The sequence below is a fragment of the Macrotis lagotis genome, chromosome 3, assembly GCF_037893015.1.
Source record: "Macrotis lagotis isolate mMagLag1 chromosome 3, bilby.v1.9.chrom.fasta, whole genome shotgun sequence".
Lineage (NCBI taxonomy): Eukaryota > Metazoa > Chordata > Mammalia > Peramelemorphia > Peramelidae > Macrotis > Macrotis lagotis.
This window is the reverse complement of record NC_133660.1, coordinates 161,062,883-161,075,034: the sequence shown is the minus strand read 5'-3', so window position 1 is coordinate 161,075,034 and position 12,152 is coordinate 161,062,883. Positions and strand designations below refer to the sequence as shown.

The 12,152-nt window shown below is 40.2% G+C and overlaps 1 protein-coding gene across 3 annotated transcripts in view; it reads right to left on the bottom strand.

The window, feature by feature from the left end:
* Positions 1 to 11,939, bottom strand: part of LOC141517902 (homeodomain-only protein-like) — a 38,778-nt gene extending 26,839 nt beyond the window's left edge. Inside the window, exon 1 of one of the 3 annotated variants that reach the window (XM_074229362.1) lies at positions 11,831 to 11,939. The gene's annotated coding sequence lies outside the window, so the exon portion shown is untranslated. Of the gene's footprint in view, positions 1 to 7,264; positions 7,378 to 11,830 lie in introns of those variants that run through there. The other 2 variants (XM_074229361.1, XM_074229363.1) reach the window with 2 other exon arrangements.
* Positions 11,940 to 12,152: the final 213 nt, after the last annotated feature.

The following is a 12,152-nucleotide window of genomic DNA, read 5'->3' as shown; positions in this document are numbered from 1 at the left end:
CAATAGTAAACCATCCACATTTTAATGAATCTGTGACCTCACTGATATATCCTCCAAGGGTGAAGATTGACACATAATCAAACCCTCCTATAAGGTTCAATTCCTATCAATATCCTCCTGTAGATTCTCCACAAGGGAGCCTACCCAATGTACTTGGGGGCTTCCTCTGGATCAGACATTCATAACCTTTTTTGTGTCACAGACCCCTCTGGTAATCTGGTGAAGTCTATAAACCCTTTTTCAGAATAAGGTTTTTAAATGCATTAAAAATCCATGAGATAATAAAGAAAGCCAATTATATCAAAATATAATTATCAAAAAATATATTTTGAAGGACAGCTATGTGGTACAGTGGTTACACTACAGGTACAGGTTGACACAAATGTGTATTAATCTCCCCTCTTGGTTTAGTTCAGTTTTTTTTCCATCTGCAGATCAGGAGAAAACCCTCACTGCCTGCCTCCTGTCTCAGAGCACACTGGGAAAATGATAATACTGTGAAAATGTCTTGAGCCCAGGTGTTAAAACCTAGACAGCACTTGGGGAAACCTCCAGGGTTTAGAAGAAAATCATATCCTCGGTAAGACTGTGATCTTGTGGTATAATAGGTACTAAACTGACAGCTGTAGAACAACAGTTCTTCCACTGATAAACTGTGATGCCAGTCTGAGTCATGCTCACTGGCTAAGAGGTCTCCTTCTCTCCCACCCCCCACTTTTTGCATGGCAATGGGGTTAAGTGACTTGTCCAAGGTCACACAACTAGGTAACTTAAGTATCTGAAGTCACATTTGAACTCAGGTCCTCCTGACTCCAGGGTGCTTTATCCACTGCTATAAAAAGAAACTATAAGGAAGTTTCCCTCTTTCCAATGATTCCGACCTCATAGAGAAGAAATTTTTTTCACTTCTCTTGGGACTAACAATAAGAATAAGAATAATCAACATTTTTGTGGTATTTTAAGATTTGTAAAGTGCTTCACAAATATTATCTCATTATATCAAAAAGCCCAGGAAGTAGGTGCTATTACTATCACCATTTTACTGATGAGGAATCTGAGGTAGGCAATGAATGGTTAAGTGACTTGCCAAGCAAGGATCAGATAGCTAATAAGTATCTGAACTTAGATTTAAACTTGGGTCTTCCTAACTTTGGAGTGAGTGTTCCATCATTGGAGGTCTTTAGTTGGGGGCAATTCTGTTTAGGTGACATGTAGATAGATGAGTGGATATGAATGCTACTAAAAAATAATCCTAGGGGCGGCTAGGTGGCACAGTAGATAAAGCACTGGCCCTGGAGTCAGGAGTACTTGGGTTCAAATCTGGTCTCAGACACTTAATAATTACCTAGCTGTGTGGCCTTGGGCAAGCCACTTAACCCCATTTGCCTTGCAAAAACCTAAAAAAAAAAATAGCCCTACATGACTGATCTTATTTCATGTCACTTCTTAGTTTTTAAATATTTTGAAATTCATGTAAACAAGAAGGCATATAGAGTTATTATTTTTTTTTTTAGGTTTTTGCAAGGCAGTTGGGGTTAAGTGGCTTACCCAAGGCCACACAGCTAAGGTAATTATTAAGTGTCTGAGGTTGGATTTGAACTCAGGTACTCCTGACTCCAGAGCCGGTGCTCTATCCACTGCGCCACCTAGCTGCCCTGTGGAGTTATTCTAAAATGCAAGATGATTCCCTTTCTGCTTTCTCTTTTTCTTCCTCTCTCCTTTATTTCCTCTTCCTTTCATTCAACTCTAGTTGCAAGTTGTCTTCTCCTATTAGAATGTAGATTCCATTAGGGCAGGGACTTTTTTTACACAAATTGAATTCCCATCCCTTAGCACTTAATAAATGCTTTTTTCATTAATTTGTTATTCCTTTTAGTAATCAATAAATACACCTACCACTCCAATTTCTAGGAATGCCTCATTTGGAAGGATGCCATTTACACTTCCTGAAGAATCAAAGTCTCAGATATAGTAAAGATTAACCCTCTGTAACTTGAATTTGAAGAAAGTGGCACCTAGAAATGATGATGTGGTGGTTTACTGATGCAAACTGGAGATATGGACTGACAGAAGGAGTTGTCATATATTCTACTATAGGGTTTCAATGGCTAGAATACCAGTTGGGGACTAAGGATTTCATGCACACCGTCCTTTCTCATGACATATACTAGTTGGGAAGGGATCTCAGGAGGTCAAATGATCTCAGCTTCTTTACATTTAAAATAAACCGGGCTATTTAGCTCTTAAATTCACCAGACAAAGAAATCCTACCCCCAAATAGGGCTTAGCACAATGCCCAACACATAACAGACACTTAATAAAAACTAGTGGACTTGATTCAGCTCACAAACTCGTTCCAACCTTTCACATTATGATGGAATTCTTCATAAAAAGCCTAAATGCCAAATAATACAACTTAGGCCCATTTTTCTTCTTGTTTTGTCTCTAAAAGAGATGGAAAATAGTTGATCAATTTCATGAACTATCCATTTGAAGCCTTTTTATTGTCTGCTTTCTGCCTTTTCCTTTCTAAGTTAAACAATCTCAATTCATTTGACCTTTCCTCATAGATATTATTTTATAATTCTTTAAAAAAAATTTTTTTGCAAATTTAAGGCAATGGGGTTAAGTGACTTGCCCAAGGTCACACAGCTGTGCAATTTAAGTGTCTGGGGTCAGATTTGAACTCAGGTACTCCTGAATCCAGGGCCAGTGTTTTATCCACTACACCACTTAGCTGCCTCTACTTTATAATTCTTTTTTTCTTTTTTAGGTTTTTGCAAGGTAAATGGGGTTAAGTGGCTTGCCCAAGGCCACACAGCTAGGTAATCATTAAGTGTCTGAAACCAGATTTGAACAGGTACTCCTGACTCCAGGGCTGGTACTTTATCCACTGCGCCACCTAGCTGCCCCATACTTAATAATTCTTTAAGCACTTTGGGGGTTGTCCTCGGAATCCTCTCCAAATTCACCTTTTAAGTTCTAGGGGTCAAGACCAGGCAGAAATTCTAATAAAGGCTTGACTAGTGTTGTGTATAATGAAAGCATTACCTCATGACTCCTATCTAGTAGTAGGAGGAGGAGGAGGAGGAGGGGTGTTGTTGTTGTAGTAGTAGTAGTAGTAGTAGTAGTAGTAGTAGTAGTAGTAGTAGTAGTAGTAGTAGTAGTAGTAGTAGAGGTCCTTCAATCTCAAAGAAAAACCATTACATAAGGGAAGAAATACACAGAAGATTGATTAGAGTAGGGATGTTGTGCAGACTCCTTTCTTATCTCTTCCAGAACTATGTGAGCCCAGTGGTGTGACATAATAAGATCAGGACAACTGGTGATCAATGGGAGACCAGACCTTTTAGAGTCAGATCTTTCCCAGTTTATGAAGGCTCCTAAAGTATTATCATGTTATTGACTTAGTGACATTTAGTCATAGCTCCACACATGATAGCTAGGCCCCAATGATCTCCCAGCCAAGCAGATACATCCACTATTCAGAACCACCAATCTGACATTTTATGGCAACAAACTTTTGCCAGTAGAATGAAGCTAATCTATCTCTCATGGTCTATTTCTATTCAGCTCTATAACCACAGTCCCCCCAAAGGAACCCAAAGATTCTTGATTTATGAATCCTATCATTTATCAGTAATGCTCCCTACATTATATGGAAATCATGCTGAATAAATAAATAATTAAATGGTGAGCACTTTCCTACTTTAAGTTACTGAATAATAAATATAAGAGACTGAAGATATATTGCTGGGCACAATATAAGCATTCAATAGAAAAGAAATATGGAAAAAGCTAGATGGTGGGAGCCAGGTAAGTATATGATTTTATTTTATGTGCATATGGAATATGTTATGCATAATAAATTAATTAGCTCAAGGAGCTAATACAGAGAAGAGAACAGAAGGGAAGGGAGAAAGGGAACAACCATTTTCTTAAGTACCTACTGTGTACCAAAACTATATTAAGCACTTCATAAATATCTCATTTGAGATGGGAACTCGGAATCCATATCATCCATATTACTCTGCCTGTCTGATAAACTAGATTTAACATAGATTTTTATAAAATTGTTGTTATTTACTCATTTTCAGTCAAGTCTGACTCTTCATGACCCCCTTTCTTGGCAAAGATAACGGAATGGCCATTTCCTTCTCCAGCTCATTTTACAGATGAAGAAACTGAGGCAAAGAGAGTTGTGACTTGCCCAGGGTCTTCCAGATTCCAGGGCCCATACTCTCTCCCTTGTACTACCTAGCTGCCCTTTTATAAAAATAAGTTGCATATAGTAGAGAAGCATAGTTTTGGATTTTAAAAAAAGTACTGGTAAACTGAGTGATTAAACAGTTCAAGAAAGAAATGAAAAAACAACAGATTAGTAAAACTAATCTCACTGAGTGAAATGATTTCAAAGCTCCAGAAAGTTTCAGTTTTGTAATTAAAAACTAGTACAACATTCATTATACTTTTATTGAACATTGGACAGAAGGCTAAGAACTGTTAAGTTCACATGGAGGTCACTCACTGTAGATAAGTACAGACCTTGGTACTTAAGATCTGGAGGGACTTAGTAGTTTCCATCTTATAAGCTATTCTTTATAAACTATCAGAAACTAATTACAAATAATTAGATGGGGGTGGGCAGGAATTCACCTCTAAGAAACCAGGTCTCTCTGCCTGCTATAGTGATTTGTTAGCAAGAAGAGAAACTATATTCTGAAAAACATTAGCAAGAATTAGCTCAGTCCCTGTACTAGTTCCTTATCACTTGCACTGTGCCTTTTTCTAAGGAATCTGCAAAGCTATAACATTGGGAAGGCACCATGGCACATGGGAAAGAGTATTGGCTTTTGAGTTGGACCCTAATTCTGCCTTGGATGTTTCCTACATATGTGAGCTGAGCAAATCACCAAAGCTCAGTTTCTTCATCTCTAAAATGTGGACTCCATGGCCTCTAGTTCTGTAGTGTCTCCAAGAAGTGATTGAGGCCAACCTCCTCATTTTATACTTGAAGAAACTAAGACATAAGGAGGACAGATATTAAAGTCCTGGGCAGTTGTTTTATTTTTAAATGGTGAAACTCAATTTCCACACAATGCCTTTTTAAAAATATTGTCTCATTTGAAAGAACAATTTATCTTCTAATCATTCAGGGAAAGGAGAGTGAGACAGAGACACAGACATACAGAGAGACAGAAATAAAGAAATAGAGAAGCAGAGGCAAGATAGACAGTGAAAAGAGACACAGAGACAGAGAGGGAGAGAGACTGAGAGAAAGACAGAGAGAAACACACAGAGACAGAGGCAGAGAGGGAGAGAGGAAGAAAGACAGAGAGAGAGACACAAAAATAGAAAGAGAGACAGGGAAAAAATAAAGACACAGAAGTAGAGAGGGAGAGAGACAGAGAAACCCAGAGACAAAGACAGAGAGACACAGACATAGATACAGAACACACACACAGACACAGAGGGAGAGAGGCAGAGAGACAGACACAGAGACAGAGACAAAGGAGAGAGAGAGAAACTCAGAGACAGAGGCACAAGTACAGAGACACAGACACAGAGAGACAGAGGCAGAGGAGAGAGACAGACAGACAGAAACAGAGACACAGAGACAGGGCAGACAGAGACAGAGACGATCAACTTTTTTTTAAAAGAAAGAAAAAAGATCTCTTCAGCTAAGCTATCCCTCAAGCAGGATCTGAAGTGAGCATCTTGAAGGTAACCCTTTTTTTCAGAGAAAGCATTTTTAGGAGGTGAGGAAGAAATCCATTAAGTTTTTCAAAACTACGTTTTCTCCCAACCTGACACCCCTGCAGGTAGCCTGTAGCAGCTCTGTCCGGAGGGGGCTGCGGGGCAGGTTGGGCTCCCACCAGCTCCGGGACAGTAAGGGCGCATCTCTCCGAAGTGCTGAAATTCGCCCCGCGCTTGGCCAGCCTCCAGCGCCCAGGGGCTCACCTTGGCCCAGAAGGGCTCCCCTCGCTCGGGCGGCAGCGCTGGGCCGCGACAGCCCCTCCTCTGAATGGGCAGCAACCCCTAGGATGGGCAGCCCCCCTCGGGATGGACAGCTCCTCCTTTGGATGGGCAGCCCCCCTGGGGTTGGACAGCTTCCCCTGGGGATGGGCAGCGCCCCCTGGGATGGGCAGCCCCCCCCCCTCGGGATGGGCAGCTCCTCCTCGGAATGGACAGCCCCCCCCCCGGGATGGGCAGCCCTCCTCGGGGATAGACAGCCTCCCTAGGGATGGACAGACCCCCTGGGGATGGACAGCTCCTCCTTTGGATGGATCCCCTCGGGACAGCTTCTCCTCGGGGATGGGCAACCCCTCTCTCTGACAGGGGCTTTGACTCAGGCCAGGGGCTGCCAGGCACGGAGTGGCACCTCCTTCCCCTGCTTTCCGACTGGAGACCTTAATTAAACCTACCCCGACGAGGTGCCCTTTTCAGAGGGTGGCAAGCACCAGGCGCAGCTGCCGCTGTCGGCAGCAGCGAGGCTTGAAACCAGAGAGCTCTAGATTTTTCAAAACGGGGAAAAGGGACTTTAAAAGCCGGATTTCGCTCCAGATGTGGCATACTCGAAAGTGAATCCTTCCCTTTTTTCTCCTGCTTCCCACTATCTAAGAATTTGCTGCAGGACTGGTGAAATTATTAGCGAAAAGTTCAAGGATTTCTGGTATGGCACAAACCAGTTTGTCTTTTTGTGTCTCCATTGTCTCCCTAAAAAAATGAGAATTATACTAACCTCTTCCCATCTCCAGGGAAGGAACAGTTATATAGGCCTTATATTACAAAGGACTCCCGACTCTCTTGTTCTTGACTGTCACGACTTTGAATGGTTACTCTGCTCCCCAATAACCTCAGAACAAATTTCAGTGTAAGGAGTGACCCCTTCCCTACTCTCAGAGAGGCATCCACCTCTTTTTTTTTTTTTTTAGGTTTTTGCAAGGCAGTGGGGTTAAGTGGCTTGCCCAAGGCCACATAGCTAGTTAATTATAAAGTGTCTGAAGCCGGACTTAAACTCAGGTACTCCTGACTCCAGGGCCGGTGCTCTATCCACTGCACCACCTAGCCGCCCTGAGGCATCCACTTCTAAGGAACAATAGCTTACTCCAAGAACAGCAGGAGGCGAAGACCCTTTTTACTGATCCTATCAAATCCCCACTCCAAACTGCACACTAGACCCTGAAACAGTCTCCCTCCTCAACCCCTATTCTCTATTAGTCCCCTCCCCTCCCCCCTACTATATTCTTGGTGAGAGACTCACCTTGCTGGTTATCTACCTTCACTGTTCTTCCCAAGGGAGTCCTTAAGGGTGGGGAGGGAGAGAAGGAAGTGGCAATTGCTTGTTCAGTTCCCCAGTAGATTTTATTTCCTTATGGAGAATCTCAATAAAACTGCCCTTTCACTTAAAAAAAGGGGAGGGGAGTTAGGAGGGGAGCTGGGCTAGCCTTATCTGTAGGTTGTCTGCTTTAGCATGATACTGAAATTGCCCCTAATTCCCATCTTTCTCTTAAGTTGCTTCCACCCCCACCCCCAGCTTTTAAAATGTGACTATCTCTGCCAGAGACTCAATACTCTAGACTTCAGTTCATTTATCAGATTTTATTTTTTTCAAAGAGCCATCTGGGAAATTTTTTGAGAGAATGAAACAGAGGGCCATTCCATTTTAAGTTAAAGGAGTTCTGAGTTAAAGGAAAGGTGGAGGGCTTGAAGTATTGCCTAAGAGAAGTAGCCTGGGTGGGGCATCAAAGTACCACACCCTGGGCACCATAAGGGTAAAAAGAGCATAAGTGTGGGGAAAGCTGATAAGAAGCAAAGAACCTTAGAAAGGTTCAGAGGGAGAGCATGAAGACAAACTTAACCCACAATTTGGCCTAGGACTGGTCCTGATAGTAGTGACTATTTTTTTTTAAAGATCCTACTGTGGCAGAAAAATACATGGATTAATTCTTTGTGGTTTATTTCCCAAAGGAATAACTAATGGAACATGCTGTCTATTTTGTTCATTTATTCTATTCAATAATCATAATCCACCTGCTTATACCAGATATTATAATAAGAACAAAAGGAAGCTTTAGTTTTGAAACATTCCTACTGAACCATTAACATGATCCTTAAATAACACACCTTTGAGCACTTGGAGCAATTAATTCTCTTGGCATAGAAAGAGACTGTGGAGACACAACTTGCACCAAGAATGCACTTGAGAAACAGCCCAGACTCCTTAACAAATATAAAAGTAGGATTCTGACAAGCCAGGAATGCCAGGAGGGTCTCCAGTGCTTGTCCTCTGAAGGTCTAAGCAACTCTTGTTTGAATGACTTCTTCCTGTAGTTAATTATGTACTGCCTGGTTTTACTTCTTAACTGTTTTAGGGCTGTGTAACTTGAGGCAAGGTCCCTATTTCCCCCTCTGGAAAAAGAAAGGAATTGAATTGGGATGAGATTTTTTTTCTTTTTTTGCAAGGCAATGGGGTTAGGTGACTTGCCCAAAATCATACAGCATCTGAGGTCATATTTGAACTCTGGTCCTCCTGACTCCAGGGCTGCTGCTCTAGTTGCCTCAGGGGTAGAGGTTCTTAATGTAAGGTCTATGAATTTTCAAAGAGAATTTTGATAACTAATATAATTGATTTCCTTTGTAACCCCATGTATCTTGTTTTTATGGATTTTTAAAGCATTATTTTAAGAAGAACCAGTAGGCTTCACCCAATTGCCAAAGAGGTCTAAGAGTCAAAAGAAAAATAAAAGGTTAAGAACTGGACCCTCAGGAATCTACAGACCTTTAGTTCTAAAGAAGTCTCTGTGTATATCTAGGTTCTTCAACTAGAAATGGTAACTCCCATCAGAGGATTTTTATCATCTTTTTTTCCTCTCTCACCTAGAGTACTTTGCAGATTTTAGTTGTTTAATCATTTTTCAGTCATATCTGATATTTTTATGACCCCATTTGGGATTTTGGTTTGTTTTTATGTTGTTGGTTTTTTGAAGGTTTTTTTTTTTTTTTTTTGCAAAGATACTGGGGTGGTTTGCCATTTCCTTTCTCAACTCATTTTATAGATGTGGAAACTGAAACCAATAAGGTTAAGTGACTTGCCCAGGGTCACCCAGCTATTACATATCTGAAGCCAAATTCAAACTCAGAAGATGAGTCTTCCTTACTCCAGGTCTTACACCCTATTCACTGTGCCACCTAGCAGTCTTATATCTGTTTTGTGGATAGCAGGTTGTTTTAAAAAATGCTTTGATTTTTAAAAAGGATCATCATCATCATCATCATCATCATCAATTTGGGTTTTATGAGCAGAAAGGTCAATGACCAATGTTGGAAGGGATGTGGGAAATCTGGGACACTAACACCTTGTTGGTGGAGCTGTGAACACTCCCAACCTTTCTGGAGAGCAGTTTGGAACTATGTCCAAAGGGCAACAAAAATGTGCATACCCTTTGATCCAGCAATACCACTACTGGGTCTGTACTCTAAAGAGATGATGAAAAAGGGTAAAAACATCACTTCTACAACAATATTCATAGAAGCCCTGTTTGTGGTGGCAAAGAATTGGAAATCAAGTAAATGTCCTTCAATCTGGGAATGGCTTAGCAAACTGTGGTATATGTGTGTCATGGAACACTATTGTTCTATTATAAACCAGGAGGGATAGGAATTCAGGGAAACCTGGAGGGATTTGCATGGACTGATGCTGAGTGAGATGAGCAGAACCAGAAAAACACTGTACACCCTAACAGCAACATGGGGGCAATGTTCAACCTTGATGGACTTGTTCATTCCATCAGTGCAACAATCAGGGACTATTTGGGGCTATCTGTGAAGGAAAATACCATCTGTATCCAGAGAAAGAATTGTGGCATTTGAAGAAAAACCAAGGACTATTACCTTTAATTTAGGAAAAAACCCTTATATCTTATTATGTAATCTTGCTGTCTCTTATACATTATTTTTCTTCCTTAAGGATGTGATTTCTCTCTCATCACATTCAATTTGGATCAATGTATACTATGGAAACAATGTAAAGACTGGCAATTGCCTTCTGTGGGGGGGGGAGGGAAGTAAGATTGGGGGGGAAAGTTGTAAAACTCAAAATAAATAAAATCTTTAAAATGAAAAGATTTCCATTTCTTTGCCACCACAAACAGGGCTGCTTTGGTTTTAGTATGATGACTCAGATGCCCTGGTATATAAAATATTTTATTCTCCCTTCTATCTGCATTGGCTTTTCAGACAACAGTTGTATTCCCTTAAAGAAAAAGAAATCTAAATGTTAGGTGAGTTGATTTTGCTGTACTTTTGAAGACATGTGAAAGTGCAGTGAATAGAGTGCTGAAGGAGTCAGAAAAAACCTGGGTTCAAATCCTACTCCAAATCCTACCTAGCTTTATGTCCTGAGCAAGTCACTATTTCTTCATCTCTAAAATAAGGGTAATAATGGAACTTTACTTCCTGGAGATGTGAGGATAAAATGAGATCATATCTGTAAAATGCTTTGCAAACCTTAAAATGCCATTTAGCTAACTATTATTATTTTTGTTTTCTTAATCTTTGTGACAAAGTAAAACCTTTTGAGTAAGATCAGAAGGGAGAGTTAATGTTTGAAAATAGATGTGGTATGAAAAACAAAAGGCATAAATTTTAAAATGCTGGGTGAAATGTTTTATTGCTCAGCTTATCTTTTTGATATACATTTGCTCAATGTGATAGTTCACCATGAAGGTGGCCTCTCTTTTGAGTCTCTGCCTTCTTCTGAAAAGATAAAGTAAGACTTAACCATGCACAAATGAATGAACTATTGGGTTCCATCTTTTTTGTAACCTAATAACAAAGACATTTAGACCTGAGGGTTGCATAGATTCTGGATGTCCCTGGCTTCTATTCCATTTCCTTTTTCCTCAGCAGTTTGCATAGCTCTAAACCCAGGTTGGGTATTAGTTCCTCAAGGCACCAGAATACACGGAATCCTTTAAACAAGTAACTACTGGTTGTAATGAAATAAATTTCTCCAGATAATAGCAAAAAAGCAGAGAAAAATTTAATCACCTGTCTTGAAGCCTTCATCATACTTAATCAACATATAGATCATTTCCACTTGATAGCAACATGTTGAAAATAGATATAACTGCATTAAATATGATGCATTTAACATGCATTAAAAGATATTGTTCTAGATCATATAATATTAACTGAAATTTGCAAACTTTACACTTTAAATTCACTGGAGTTTCACGATGAGCTGTGAGGTGGGTACTACAGATATTATCACCGATTTACAGATGAGGGAAATGAGGTTCAGAGAGTTGAAATAACTTGTTCATAGCCATACCATCATTAAATGCCAGAAATGAAATTTGAAGCTAGGTCTTTTCTGACTTAAAGTCCAGCATTTTTTTTTCATTCTACCTTGGACAGATCTTGCTTAAAATACCAGAATAGAGAATAGGATATTAAACAACAAAAAAGCATATGTGTCTGGCATGGCAATTCAAGTACTCATTATAATACATTTTTCAAAAACAGGAGAGATGCCAAAGTGAACTCAACAGCTGCCGACAAACCAAATGAAATTTCCCTTGTCCAAAGTTTCCAGTTCAACCCTATTAAAATTCTCAGATCTCTAACAATCTCCTTTTTGGTTTCTTTTCCTTTCTTTTCTCTTCCTTTCTCTCTCTCTCTCTCTCTCTCTCTCTCTCTCTCTCTCTCTCTCTCTCTCTATTTTTTAATAGAGGGATCCAATTGAGTAACTATTAGAATTTTATCTGAGTTTCCAAGTTAATCCAATTCTATAGATTAAAGTCAGACCCAAGTAAGAGGTACTTACATGAGAGTTGTGACTGCTTGTTCTGACTGCTTGATCTGAAGAAGCCCTGTTCTTAGATGAAGGGTTCTTTAAATAGTTGTGCTTACTCACTCCTTGGAGAGCACGTGTGTGTGTGTGTGTGTGTGTGTGTGTGTGTGTGTGTGTGTGTGCGCACGTTCATGCAGGTACCTGAAAAACCTGCAGTGTGGGGTAGATGAAAATGACAAAAAGAATGTGGATGCTAAATCTGTCCTGGTTTCAGGTTTGCTGTGCAGTCCATTCAGGCAACGACATCTGAAATGGCCAGGAAGTTTTCTTACTGTTTTAAGTCTCTTTTTGTTTC